Below are 15,951 nucleotides of genomic sequence, written 5' to 3'. Positions count from 1 at the left end.
AAAGATACAGACTCTCATCAGTGATGACAGAAGCCATTCAGCCCAAGGAAAGTTTTATATTCCTTTTGATTTCAGAAGATACACACTTCATAAAAGCACAGAGTTTGGCACTTAATTCCAAAGCTTTTTGGTTTTGTTTCTATTGCCTTCCTGTGTGCAGCGTAAAAATTTTCCTCCCATCATCTTCATTACAGAAAACACGCAGCTTCTCAGATAAAGTCCTGTTTTAATGTTGGCCAGCTACCAGCCAGCACAAAACTTAGCCATTCACCAGACCTACAACACTGCTCACTGGCCAAACTTTCAATGTTAAAGAGCTTCTTTTGCCTAAATGGTATTATGAAAAGGAAACAGATTCTCCCAACAGAAAACAAAAAATAATAATACCCCATATTTAATCCCAGAAAAAAAAAAAAAAAGAGAGAGAAAAGAGAAAAGAACTTATGTCCCTAGTCACCGAATAGTTAATGCAACAGATCTTAAAAACAATAAAGTAATTTCTCATTTCCTGTTAGATATGCACTCAATTTGTGCATAAGTTGATAGCAAAACTGTCTTCAATTCACCTAGCCTAATATTGACGGAGCTCAGAGGAAGATGTTCCAATCCCAATAGCAGATATGCTTACTTTTGATACCTTCAAATGCAGATATATCACTTAGATCTAAAAAGCTCCGTTAATTTCAGTGAACTATACCTGATTTGAATCATTGCTGAAAGGAATAGCTTACACCTGTGCTTTCTAAAGCGACATCATTCTCTACACAGAAGAAAAGCATCCACCTTTGATGCTTTTTTTTCTCCACCAGCAGTCCCTTTAGCCTTTAGGTTTACATACTTTACAGAAATTCAAAATAAGCATTGACTTATTTCATGCTGCAGTTCTTTATATGAAGCTCTTCAAAGAAGATTCTTACTTCAGAGAGATAAGAGAGTTCTTTTGTCACACTGACATCTAGACTTTATTATCCTTTAATGGAAACTTTATCATTAATGGCAGCTCAGAACCTAAGGAGGTCATGCTATTAGACACAACAGATATGCTCCTTTTAACTGTAAAAAGTCACAATTCCATTTGCTGTTTTCACAGTTCTGGATGTACAGTGATTGCTTTCTTTTTGTACATTCCTTTCATGGCAAGAACAGCTACAACCCTCACACAGAAACCCTGTAGGGAAAAAAATATAATTTTCAAAGACAAAGGGAAGACAAGGAGTTTTTAGATATTAGCCCTGAAACTTAGTACTGCTGGCTATTATAATTATTATGTATTAATAAATCCAATTTCACAGTTTTGCAGGTGAGGAACATGAGGTAAAAATCTTTCCTTCCCTCTTCCCTTTCCCCACGGACTCAAATAGGTTACTAATCATATAAATCACTTGGGCACAAAGCTTAATTAAACTCCAGATCTTGATAACCAGAACTAAATGTACTAAAATTTCTAACCTTTCTCATATTTGATACATATTCTTAATTTAAATAACTAAGAACCACAAACTGGTTGAGGTGAGAAGGGACCCCTGGAGATAAAGTCCAATTACCTGTTCAAGTGGAGCCATTGCCCTAGGACTGCATCCAAGTGCCTTCAGGAGCATCTCTCCAAGAAGGAGATTCCACAACTACTCTGAGAAACCTATGCCAGTGCTCCAGCATGCACACAGCACTAAAAATGTTACTAATCTTCAGAAGGGAGCTGTTCTCCAGTTTGTGCCCATGGCACCTCTTGCCCTGGCACAGGGCACCACTAACAAGAGTGTGCCTCCATGCATTTTGCACCCTCTGTTTTGGTATTTATGGGCATGGATCAGAGCCCCTTAAGAGTCCTCCAGGCTGAGCAGCCCCAGCTCTCTGTCTTTCCTCACAGAACAGATGCTTCAGAACTTTCATAATCTTTGTGGACCTTTGTTGGGCTGTCCCCAGTAGTTCCACATACCTCTTTTGCTGACTAGAGAGGGACAGAATCACCTCCATCTGCTCATGACATTCCTCCCTTAATGCATACCAAGGCTCCATCAGCCTTTTTTAACTCAAGGACACATTACTGGCTCACAGTCAGCTTACAGTCCATCAGGACCACAGGTCCTTTTCTGCAAAGCTGCTTTCCAGCTGGTCACCCTTCAGCATAAACTGCGGCAGGTGCAGAACTGTGCACTTCCCTGTGCCGAACTTCATGAGGAACACAAGGTACCCAAATTGCTTTCAGAGGGGTTTTTACAGACATGAAGGAAAGAATACAGGATTTAAAACAATCCAAAAAGAGATAGTAATGATTCCATCATCTTCCAAATAAACATACCTCTGTAGCTTCCTGGACCTAAAAAAGGCCTATGAAAACAGAAGGATTTTTCCTGCAGTTACTCAGAACTACTATCCTCAACAACCACCTGTTTCCTCCACTCTGAGGGGCAGTGTTTGTTTGCTTACTAAGTTGTGCATAAAGAAAAATAGAAGACCTTTCCTGTCACTCAACAGAAAGTATTAGGACAGTAAAAGTGAAGCCAAAGCAATCACACAGACACATACGAACAAGACCATAAAAATAGGAACACCTTAAAGTGGCACCAAAACCAGTCTAATTATTACTATTTCACAGCTTTGTCAGGGCACAACACTACCCTGATGTTAATAATGAAGATCTCGTGTGGCTGCCCCAGCCCCAAATGAAAAGAGGGGGTATTCTGCAATGTGTCTTACTTCCCACAGCCCCTGCAAATGACCCAGAGAGACTCGGAGCATTGAGATCCTCAGGAGCCTTCAGGAACTGGATACTATTTTGTCAGCTGAAATTCAGAGCAACAGACTCTTGGGTGGCTAAACATTACGCTAAAGATTAGACAGCAGTTATTTTATATGTGCGCTCATGGTGAATGCTTTTAAGATAAGGTACATTTTCCTTTCTTTAAAAATACGTACTCAATGGCAATAGAAAATTTACTAGATATTTTTCTTTCAATCCATCAAGTTACAACTTTCTCCTTCAGTTGGAAGCATTAACCATTACATATATACAAATCCATTCTGGAAATATACCTGACTACAAATGATGACAGCGTCTACTTTGAATGCGATTATTCTTTGAAAGGTGCTCATTACAGCTAACTGATTCCTCTTTGATAGAAGTAGTACCTGCAACACACACTGGCATTCAGCACTTCCAGTAGCGAACAGTTCTCTACATTGCTAATTAATGTGATTACACAACCCTCTCAGATACACTGTAATTATATTCAGGTCTATGGAGAACAACCTTCACCATCTGCATATGTGGAGAGGGAAGTATTTTATTTGGATAGCAATGGGGATTTTTTTTCTCTTTAGCCAAAGGGGGAAGCCCCTATCAGGGGACTGCTTTCAAGAACTTGAACCCAACGTGTTTATGCTGACGGTGTATTATTCCCTGTCATGCTTAATGGGAAGTCTGTCAAGCTTTGTTTGCAATACTAGCAGTGGTAGGTTTTCTGCCACCATTTTTCCCCCCAGCAGTTCTGAATAATTGATGCGTTTTACAAATTTTGTAATTAAAAGGCCCACTGGAGTTACTATAGTAACAAGGGCCTTTAGAAATCAATTGAACAAAACAAAAAATAGAGTTGATTGGTTGGCTTTGATCTTTTCTCTTTGTTCACTGTTATTAAGAATATTCTGAATGACATTTCACATCCCCCACCCCCCCCCCCCCCCCCCCCAACCACAGAGTTCACTTATATTTCAGAGCTTACACTGTATAAACAGTAGTATTCATCATCAAGCCGCTGCATAAATATAGGTAACCTGTATATTATTTTATTCCTGGGGAAGGCCCTAAAATATGCCAAGCAGCATCACTTAGACTGCTTTAAGATAACCTAATGTGTTTCAGTGTCTTACTGGTGCTTACTGAAAATCTCCACATGGAAAGAACTCTGAACAACGATGAACACTGATAAAGATTTCACCAGTACTCAAAACTCAACTTTAGCTATAAGAACAAAACCTACTATTCATTAATTTCAAAGCAAGGTTCAACTTGCAGCACAGTTAACTTGCTTTATTTTTTTGGAAGTGGTTTATTTAGTTTTGTTTCCAGTGGCATTTGACTCTTGAAGTGTCAGCTGAGGAGCTTTTTACTTTGAAAGTTTACTATAAAGAAATAAGCTCTTATTCAACAGCTCTGTTCATTCTCAAACTATGTACTGAGCCAGACCATCAGTTATGACAAATCAAGCATTTCTTGCTTTTCTATTCTATTAGCAGTTCAAAGAACAAATGAATGAGAACATGTTTACACTTATCAGACTTCATACTGTTATTGTGCTCTTTATATCTGCTGTTGTTTCCACAGAAATAAACAGGACACATTACTTCCAGAGCAACCTACCTATACCATCAATTATACTGACAGACAGCATAAGTCCTTCTAAAATAACACCATGTTACATTACTTTAAAATAACTCCTCCAATACAGAAGAGGAATAGTACAACCTGTTATCCTATTACTTCAACTTCAGAAATCCTTCCTTTGTGAACAGTTGTCTCACATCCTTGCAGAACTAAAATGAAACACTGGATCTGGATGTCTGATACCACATCTACCCAAACACACATGAAGTTGTTCACTCTCCTAGTTTTGCCACTAGTCTTCTGAGTTATGGCCCAATTTGCTCTTTAAAAATAACACCCAGTCTTCAAAAGTCCACTCCACAGACTCCTGGAGTCTAATTTTCCAAATTAAAAAGGTACAATGCAACTGGAAGCTCCTGCTTTCTTAAGCAGAAAACTGAAGCACCCAGGAAACCAGGCAGAGTAGAAAGGAAAAGAAGTGCACGCTCAAGTCTCGTCCTGCCTTGCAGTAGGAACAAGAGTATGGTGTTAGATGAGACCTGCAAGGCATGGTGAGGAGTAAATCCACCACACGTCTTCTGAATAGCCAGTAAGACCAACAATTTCAAATGACAAAAGCATTTCTTTCCAGAAAGGGCAAATTCAGTAACAATTCAAGTCTGCCACTTGAAAATCAATTTGCTAGAGTTTGAGAATATTGTAATTAAAATCTGTTATTTAAAATGTCTCATATACGACTTTTGAAATAAATTTACTAAACCAGGTAAGTTTACAGTCACATATAGTGGAATCAGCCTAAATTTCCCTATTTCATAACAGGGTTCACTCCATATTCTCCATGAAGACGGTCACTTTTCTTTTTCAACTACACTTTCACCATATTAAAAGCTACAATTGCTCCACTTCTGGGAAGCAAAGCTTGTCCTTTGCCTTAAATAGCCAACTTTATTAAATAACCTTTATTAAGGTTTTGTACTGGTCTCAAGGACCATTACTTGTGTGTGCCCCGTGGCGCAGTGGTAGGAATGCCGCCTTGCAACACCGGAGGCCCTGGGTTCGAATCCCCCCTGTGGCGCAAGTGGTAGAAGTGCCGCTGTGCTACACAGGAGGCTCGAATCCCGGGGGGTTGGACTCCATGATCTCTAAGGTCCCTTCCAATCCTCACAATACTATGATATGATGATACTTAAAACAAGTTTCACCATAGACAAGAGATGTGAGTCCAGATTTTATATACACTGCTGTAACTAAGATGAAATCAGAACCTCTTCCTGAAGTTCAAGACTGATTTGTAAGTAATAAACAGCAGCTTTTCTTCTATATTTACATCATGTTAGTCAACTTCTCAGGCCTTTGGACTTTTTTATTTTTTTAATATTTGTAGTTAAAAATATATTTTAGTTTCATAATTGTTTGATTACAGAGAATGTTTTTACCTATGATAAGTGGTTCTCATTTAACATAACACTACTAAATTGCATTCTAGTCCTGGAAGAAGCTGCAAACACAACAAAGAATCATTACCATGCAATGTTCGCTTTTTCTAGAAGAAACTGAACAGAAACATATTTCCATTTTCAACACAGAATGAAGTAACCAATTTACATGTGATTAATAATTCCTTAGAACACACTCTATGAACTAGACACGACACATTCTTTTGCCATAGGTCTCAGAGAGACTACCCCCTCTAATAATTACTCAGTATTTTAAGTCATTCCAGGAAGACATCACCCCATTTCTTACTTGGAATTCTAACAAAATGCTGAAGGTGCTTTGCTACCACCCCTAACCCTCATTCACTGGGCTACAAATTCAAGCAGTCCTGGAGCTGATCTTCCCCTTTGCTACAGTTTCACACTGGCTGCTGCGCTGATCAGGAACAGAGAATAATGACACAATCAGGCTACATCTACTTCAGCTCATGACAAGCTCATGGTGAAGCCAGTCAAAAGCCCCAGACAGATAAGTGTGATACTTGTCCATTAGGGGTTATTAGCTGAGATGAGCTTTAGGATTTTTTCTGTTTTTGTTGTGACTTGAAACCCTTCACAACCTGCACAGGTTGAAAGTTATTCTTTTTCATTTGAACTGCAACATATTTTTCTGCCTTTCTAAGGTGCTACAAGACATACTAGTATTTGTAAGATATTAATAAAAAATACTTAAATAACTTGAGATTTTTATAAAGTAACAATAGACTTTGCAGCTCCTGGCTTGAGTACTTTGTAAGCAGGGTGTGAACTAGAAGCAGCATACCAAAACTCACGCATCATCTTCACAAGAACTTGTCTACCTCTTATTACACTACCTACAACACTTGGTGACCTGTACAAAAAACAGTGAACTAACACTGTTTTTCAGTAGAGCTGAAAGGGAAAAGAGAGGGGGTTTAATCATGTGTGAGGTATGTCCTAATTCTACTCAGCTGTATAATATTTAAAAAAAGAATGATGACAAGCCTTCTGACGTACCCAGCAAGAGTCATCATTATTGTGACACAAACCAAATCCAAAAATAGACATCTAAGTACTTCAGAAAGAAAGAGAAAGAGACCTTCCCATAATGTGAAATAAGGAAGCCATCTTAGTTTATCATAAAACAGAAGTCAGATTGCTGCAGGGCTGAGCAATCATTTGTCACCAGACGGGTATGTGTAAGTTGTTGCTGGATACGACCTATGGTGAGCTGCACAAACAAGTTTCTGTAATGAGTATGCACACTGGTTTGCCTTCCTGCAACATGGGAATATTACTCAAATGTGGGTGACAGCACAGTGAGAACTATTCCTCAAAACATTTCATCATGATACACAGAATTCATTTCTGACAAAATGCCACAGCTGAGTAGAACGTAAATTCTTTAGGTTTACTGTTTGCTAGCATTTGCACTGCTCCCCAAGTCCACTGTCCCAGCCCACAAGCCTAAAGAAAAAACAATCAGGTAAACCAGCAGTTAAAAGAACTTGTGGAAGATATTCCAAACATCAATGGCTTTAAACTCAGTGAAGCCCTGTAGCATCATTGAAGGCTCAAAGCTCACTGGACTGCTGAAGAAACTCAGTGCCAACTGGTGCTGTGCCAAGTGCATCTTACACTCCGTAATTGCAAAATTACAGCTGGGCAGTGAAGAACTCAGCACAAAAGCTCTAAACTTTTAAAAACAGGCAGGACATCCAGAATTCAATCCCAGCTCTAACACTGACTTGAAGAGTAGCCTTGGAAACTTTCTGTGCCACATCAATAAAACAGGCATGATGCTGTGTTATTAGCTAATATACTCCAATGAAGTCAAGACTCTCCAGAGAAAAAAAAAAAAAAGCTAACACCAACCAGCATTATCCCATTAGGTGGTCTTATTTTCACTTCCCTTTCTCTTTTAATGAGCCTCAATCAGTCTCTCAAACAAATCTTTCTATCTCATTTCTCCAACAGCACAGCCCTATCAGGGAATATGGGTCCCATATTTTCAGGTCTTGACTGTAACCTGTCACATTTATTACCACACACAGCTTTCCACATACACTGGCTTAGAAATAATGTGACCAAGCCTGGAGAGATCTGCAAATATTTTGATCGATTCCAGTGACCAGCTGGCCACTCAAACAAAAGTGGGAACAATACCTGATCCTTTACTTTGCAAAACAAGAAACAATTCAAGTCCTCTCCCTCAGTTCTGAGCTCTTCATGGAACACACCTACAGAAATCACTGCAGAGAGAACAGTACAATGCTACACAGCAAATCCTTCCAGCAGGTGGTTGCTTACTCTTGTAATAATTCTCATCCGTACTCATTCATCTCTTTTTTCTAGTGAGGAGCATGAAGGCAGAAAAGAATCCAGGGCTTTCTCCCTCTTCCTCCCCCCACCCCCCCAAATCTCTAGCTTGTTATGGGTTTCCCAGCGACAGTCTATATTCACACATCAGTTCTTCAAGAAGAGAACATGGTATCCATACTTTATTCACTAAAGAAAACTGAATTTGTTATTTGTGTTCTGAGTTTGGGTGTATTTTTTTCCTCCCTATGTGTCTACAGTAAACACAGGTTTAAAGTTAAGCAGCTCTTAGTAGACTGTTACTGGTACCAGTTAAGCAGGTTTCATACAATACACTGTGACAACCTCTCCCATTTGTGTGTGTGTGTGTGTTACCACAGAATTCTTAATTTTGCTATTTATGGTAAAAGCATCAAGATGAAACCCCTCATTTTCAAAGTCAGAGCTAAAACAGGTATCAAAGTTTGCAAGTAGTTATGCTTAAGAACTGCTGAGCTGAAAAGGAAAAAAAAATGACAACAGAATAAAAACATGCCAAGACAGATCAAAGCAGTGGGGGGAAAGCCTGGAAGGAGGCTCATTTAAATAGCAATCTAAATACCTTCTCAGACAAATACTAAGAGATCCCACTACAATCCGGAACTGTAACTGGCATGTTAGAAACAGTTCTAACATGCCAGCCATAGAGGCTAGCCACCTTCTGTCCTGACCTAAATTCACTCTAAGTGCTGACTTGCATTTGTTTGCAACCAAAACGCTTACATCTCTCAGATTAGTTTATTCTGACACCTGCACAGGGCACAACCAAATAATTTTTCTTCATAACCCAAAAGTTCAAATGGTTACACTCAAGCCCTACACAATCTCAGCTTCATCACTTCAGTGGTCGTGTTTTGAGAAAGGCAGTCTGGTACTTGTGCTCAATGGAACAGCTCAGTGGCAACAGATGCCCACAGTGAGACATGCTTCTGATTCCACAGAAGTTTAAAGTGCACAACACGCTGTGTGAACTCTGATAAGTTCCCTCTAAGTCTTAATGCTAGTGGGGGGATAGGAATTAGCACCAAGTCTCAGCTCTACAATAATAAATGTTTAATTAGTAGGTTTCAGCATAATACAAAGGTGGTTTCTCTGTAATCTCTTGGCTAAAGCCTGGAAAGACTGTGAAAAGCTTATTCCATCTGGTTTTATGAGCAATATACCTGTATAAACCAGCAACTGAGACTCAAATCACAAACATTCCACTAGCTCAACCCCAGGACACAGATGACTAGTCATTCAGGGAGACTGCATGATGTTGTATTGCTGCATAAACCTTTTACAAGCACACACTTCAGATGACTTGAAAACTCAGTAGTGGCTTCCCGAGTAATGTGGCAAGCCCGAACTCATACCAATAAAACTTATATTGGACCAAACTACCACCTAGTATTTTAGCATTAACATACTAAGCAAGGAAACTGTTTTAGCAAGCCTGAAACCGTATGCATTTGTTCTACCTCCTCAGGTCTCCTCAGTAACTCCATAATTGCCAGCAGAAATGGCACCAGCTGTACACACATGTACATGAATGTTTCTCAGGGCACTTGGAAAGAATTATCTACTAAGCATAAAAATGAGAAGCCTGCTACAACATCTTCTCCACTGATATGCGGGTACTTAGAGAAAGTGGTGGACCATTTCTTGGGCTGAAGTGCGTATGGGTTTCTCTATAGCAAATCTACACACATGGCACACCAAAAAGCCAATCCTGGCCCTCAGCCCTCTCCAGCTTCTGAATCCTCGTGAGCAAGAAATGAAAGAGCTGGTCACATCCACCAAGTGGAATGAATTAGCTGCTCACAAAAGACAGCATTTTACTCAAAAACATTATTGTGTGAATACAGAAGTGACAAAAAAGTCTGTGTTTCTGTAATGTGAGTGCGTGTTTAAGAGTCCCCTCTGGATAATCTGTATGTAAATGAGACAACATTAGTTGCAAGCATCGCTGGGAACTTAAACCGGCTACACATTCTGAGAGTTAAGTAAAAACAGAACCATGGGAGAGAACCCCTAATTACCACATAGCAAGGGAACTGATTAAAACCATCAGGGCAGGGATCCTGTGTTTTGTTAAATAAATACACCAAGTTCAGCTTTATTGTTATTTTAGCTGATGAAGGAAAAATAAATTCTACCTCTGGATTCATGAAATTACCTAAATTCAAAGACTTTCTGGCAGCAGACTTAGAATAGTGAAGGACTTTTTTTTCCCCTAATGTTTGTATTTAAGTAACCTACTGCAGTTATTTGATTAATATTGAATACTGAAACACAGTTAACCTCATAGCATTTTAATGTTCTATACAGAGCCATTTCTTTGGCCTTTGGATTGTAGGGTGCAACTAGTAAACGCAACATAAGAAATACCATTTTAATCATTTCTTGAATCAAAAGCAGAGAAAAACTAGAGAATGTTTTGGAATGACGGACAACACCACCTCATTTATTCCCTAGCTTATATGGGTTTTTTGCTGCATTCTGCCTACCACATTCAGTATTCAAAACTGACTGCCAAGAGCTTGAGCAAACAACCTCAGTGAGGTCATTTCTTGAGTAGCAACTTCACAGAGAGCTTACCTCATTTAGAGAAAGATGGCCATGAGTTTATAAGTAGGGAGCAAGATTCCTCTTGCTACCTGGAAACTCAACTTAGTTGCACTCCTCAACAGAAAAGCAGTTATTCAGTTATATCAAAGTTTGCAGTCTGTAACTTACTGATAAACAAAACGTGTTAGCCAGAATTCTCTCTGCTGACACTTCCAAGTTTTAAGTATGCTAAAAAGATGCCTACTTTTTTTTTCCCCCCACCAGTACTACCAGCCTCAGAGGAGATCCCCACATCCAGAACCAGTATTGTCAGCTAATGGGGTTCCGTGTTCTGCTCTCCACAGCACTCTCTCTCAAAAAGTTGACAACTGAGCAACAAAACAATGGAAAGACGGAAAGGGAGAGGCATGAGTACACTGTAACTTGCACAACCACAGCACTGCTGTTTCAATTGACATAATTCACTGCACCTGCCTATCCATATATTAGCAACTTCATTTCTGTGAGTGATATTCCATTCTATATTCTAGGATCATGAGAGATTAAGACAAACCATTACCTGCTTTTGTTAGCAGCTGGTATACAGAGAAGATGGCAGATATAGCAGCCTCATCTTTTAAATAAACACTGAGTGAGACTCCACTGTATGAATGCGTCACACCATAAAGCAGCAAACCAAGATTATCTGCTTCTTAGTACTTCAGTTGCATAGAATGCATTTCACCTATCTCTTAAGTTGAAAATTCTGTTTAGGTGAAATAAGGTTGTGCCTTCAACACTTGTGATGGACAGGAAGGTAAGGGAAGAGACATCAACACCTGAAACTAAATCTCAGCCCAAGGAGACCTTGTGGACAGGCTTCAAAACTATTGATTTTGAAAGCATCCAGACAGTGAAAATACCAATGCTATTGCTATGATACACTGCAATAAACTGACAATATAACTGTACTCAGCTGAAATAGGTAAAGGAGACTACAAGGAGTCTGTAATAGGATTTGACTGCCACTGAGAAAACTTTGGATTTTGAATATCAGAAATAGTTTCAATTATATGAAAGGCTACGAGAAAACTCAGGAAACACTGCTCATGGCAAATGTATGCTCACTTCAGTGATGATTTCATTTCATTTCTCTCAGGAGACTCCCTAGAGCACTGCCTCAGTTTTGTGCTCAGGCAGACAGACAGTTCTGCCTGTTTGGTTTTTGCTTTTGCCATACTGTTCACTAAGCTGTAACCTGGCCCACCGCGGCCTATCAATCCTAGGAGCTCAGCAGCACCATACAAGTGGCATCCCAGCTCTGGAGGAGGCTGTAAGTAGCAGGCATGGACCCAATCAGTCTCACCTTGCCACAGGGCTGTGACACTTCATCCTCCCACACTTGTTTCTGTCTGACTGCACTGGAAATTCTTGGGCCCTAAGATGATGCCTAATGAAAGGCTGGCGTCCAAGTCAGGGCAAGTATGCTCTGCAGCCAGGGTTACTGGGTGTTCCTCTGGTACAAACAACAGCATGCCAAATTAACAAAGATGACGTGACACTAACACATTATATGAGGCATTCAGTAAATGACTGGTTTAGACTGCCAACATCAAGAGGGATGCAGATAAACTGCAGAGAGACGAGCAGAGGGTTCTTCCTGAAGATGGCCAGGGACCTAGAGAGAAAAGCCCTCAAGGGGAGGATGAGGAAGTTGAGCTTGTATAGGATGGGTATGATGACACTAAAAGGTGATTTAGAAGCAGCCTACAGCTACCAGAAGGGTAGCTATAAAAATTAGGCAGTTAAATTCTTCTCAGGAGTGCCCAATTGTGCACTGAGGGGCATCAGCCATCATCCACAGCTTTGGAGGCTCAAGCTGAACTCAGATAAACTTCTCTAAAAAGTGAGTTGGCTGCTCAGGGCCTGTGGCATCTTCCATATGGACATTTTCAAGGTTTAGCAAGGTTAAGCCTCTGCTAAGATTGCAGCTCTGAGTATGAAGTTGGATAAGATGACCTGCAGGAGTTCCTCCTAATCAGCATTCCAGTGATTCTAATGTGACCAAGTAGTTGTCAAAGGTACTTAAAAAGATTTTCTTGCCAAGAACTGCTCGTTCATACAGCTTCTCTTATGTCTGTGGGGATGCAGGATGTAACAACATGTATCAATGACATTAAAGAGAAAAAAACCCTACAAAACATATAAATACAAAACACTTCATTCCTTCCCCAAGTGCTACTTTTGTCTTAGTTTATCACAGGCTGTGAAAAAGATAGGGATAAAGAAAGGGAGGAAGTGCAGTATTCTGAATCCATAAAAATAAACCTAATATTCATTAAAAGCCTGAACATTTGGAGCAGAAACACATACTTAAGCAACACTTAATGCCTTCAATACCACAGGCCACTCTGTTTGACTGTTGTTATCAAAAAGTGGCTGATTACTTGCATTAGGAAGTTGAATCAAAAAAAATAATGTCTCTCAAAGCAGCCAGTTGGGAAAAAAAAACAATGCTCCAACAGCTGTGTTATTGCTGCACAACAGTTGTGGGAAAGCAGAGCTATAAGGTCAGATTCTGATCTACTACATCACTGTAGAGCCAGACAACCTCTACTGCAGACAGAAGCCCAGTTCACGATGTGTAGAATAGACAGTAAACTGCAGCTCATTAGCATGGCTACACCAATGCCAATATTCAAACAAAATTATTACCATGTTGGTCTTAACTTCAGCTACTAACTGCAACAAGCCGTAAGTATTTCAAGAGAAGAAGCAATTCAGACCCCAAGAGATCTCATTCTGGCTTACTCCATATGCTTCTACTAACTGTTACATCCAATTAAGGCCATCAGTTTCATGAACTACTATATATTAAACAGCAACAGAAACCTGACTGTACCTTCCGAATAAAAAGAAAATGCTGAGTACCTTCCTTTGGAGGTGAATGAAGATTGATTGTATGGTTACCATTATGGTTTGATTTACAGGAATAGCAGACTGTATTATGCTCCTATGCAATCATAGCACAGGTTTCTGAACAAACCATTCAAACTTTTTGAAACGCTGCCCACTGACTCCTTCCCCCGTCTCAAAACTAATCTGTGCTTTAATAGTTGATCACCTAGCCTTTACCCACAGTATACAAAAAAAATCCCCACAACAAGTTAACACAATTACAAGGTAGTAAACTCTTGTGATATGTATTTACCAAGTAGACCGAGCAATAATAAAGGCGCTGCCCAGCAAAACCTGGAATCTAAATACAGAAAAAAAGTAATTTGTAAATATAAAGCAGGGGTTTTAGAGGAGATGGAAAACACAGTTAACTCCTCTTTTTTTCCACTGAAATACTTGACAGAAAGAGAAGGCTTTTGTGTTGGCATGGACTGAATAAAATGAAGCTGCTACCCCAAGACAAAAATGTATACATGACAACTCCAGAACAAGATGAGAACTCACAGCAGCTCTATTACTGCAGGTATTTACACAGCCTTCTTCTACTCCTATAAATGAGTAAAAGGAGAACAAACACTTCAAAAGGAACTCCTTTTAGGTTTGCTACCAATTGCATCCTAATTTAATGGTCTTAACCAGCAGACCTGAATACATAATGTATTAATTAGCATCCCTGGCATTCTGAACAATAGATGCAAAAAGTATTTTAAATAATAAATGAAGGTCAAACTAAGTGATTAATGGGTTCCTTAATGTGTTATGCTGATTTTCTTCCAAAGAAAGCAGCTGCTTTATATAAACAGCTTCATTTCTCTTCAACAGCAAATCCCAAGAAGTGAAAGAAATCACTCCCACACGAGTCCTTTAAAGCTCACTCTGTTCATCACTTAGCAGGCACAAAAAGTAACCTGTTGCCCCTGAGCAACAGAAAAGTGTCCTCAGATGAACCAGTTCTATACAATGAATATTATACATTTACATAGATGTTCACTGAGCGATCTCCTCACGAACATCCAGGAAAGTATTCAGGTTAGGAAAAGAAGTGATTATTAATACATATACACTCCCGGACACAAAATTCAAATCAGAATTTGTCTTGCAATCCCTAGCTATCAAGTACAGCTTCACTGTCTTCTTGTGGAAATCGCTATGGGTGACAAAGTCAGACAAAGCTAGGCCAGCTTCATGAATATTTTTAAGCAATAACTATTGTGCGCTCCCCTCCAGCTGCCTCAAGGGACATGAGAACAAAAGATCTTGCCCCCCTAAGCAAAACAGAGATTGAAAATACAAGTGACAGTAGCTTCTCACAATTGTGGAATATCAGAGGGAGCTATAATACACAACAGATTGTTCAAATCAGCCTTACTCAATCACTTGAGTACTTCTTTGTTATGTACTCTCATCAGAGAAATACTTGGCAGTATTCACATATAAATCATCAGCAGCTTTTTGGATCACTTCTGTTAATGTAGAATCAGCTCAAACTTTTCAGTATTAGGATGCTTCGCTAGAACGCTTTTCAGCAATACAATACGCTGCTGAAGGCTCAGGCAGATGGCTTGGCGGAGATAGTTTGCAATTTGAAAAAAAAAATAAAAAAATACAGTGAGCCTTTTCCAGCTTATATCACAAACACGCAAAAAAAAAAAGCCAACCAAACAAAAAATCAACACATTCATCAGCTAGAAAAAACGGGGTCATGAAGCAGACTTCTACACTGATCCCAGCCCCAGGGTTATACCCTGACTAGGTCTGCTTTTATTTCAAACAGGGATTAATTGGTAGATTCGGTTTCTTCCTTGGCAAATACATCACCAGTGCATCCAGCACTGCTTGGCAATGCTTGGCACTGTAACACGCAGAACTCACCATACTCCTGTCCTGAAGCTGAAAAGGGACTATATATTCTACCTAAGGCAAGCAGGAAGCAGTTCTTACAGACAGAGGAAAACTACTGCAGGAAATAGCCTGAAGAATGAACCAGCCTCTTGTATCATGCCCTTCTGCATGAATTATGAGATATGTATGAGCCTGTGAAAAGTTTCAGTTCAAGTTTGTATCACAAGTTTGCTGAGCTTCTATTCTGCCAATCCAGAACATGCCACTAGCACATCACTTTGTCTTATTGTTATTTTTCAGTCAAGAAACATAATACTTTCAAAAATTAAATTAAAAACTGATGAAGAAAGTATTCCTTCCCATCATCTGCTAAGGGAATACAAGTTGAAGAGTTGTGCTCTCTTCTTCAGGCATGCGGGCAGCTTTGCTATCAGTGCAGTCAATTACTTCTAGGTTTTTCTGCTGACTTTCTCAATACCAGAA

General features: G+C 39.6%; 1 protein-coding gene across 1 annotated transcript in view; it reads right to left on the bottom strand.

Moving 5' to 3' along the window:
* ABTB2 (ankyrin repeat and BTB domain containing 2) overlaps window positions 1-15,951 on the bottom strand; it is a 126,472-nt gene that overhangs the window by 93,573 nt on the left and 16,948 nt on the right. The gene's annotated exons all lie outside the window — the stretch shown is intronic.

This window comes from Coturnix japonica, chromosome 5 (assembly GCF_054131305.1).
Source record: "Coturnix japonica strain WE chromosome 5, WE-NBRP24, whole genome shotgun sequence".
In the NCBI taxonomy this organism is placed as follows: domain Eukaryota; kingdom Metazoa; phylum Chordata; class Aves; order Galliformes; family Phasianidae; genus Coturnix; species Coturnix japonica.
Note: the sequence above shows the minus strand (reverse complement) of the source record. Positions and strands in the feature narration are given on the sequence as shown.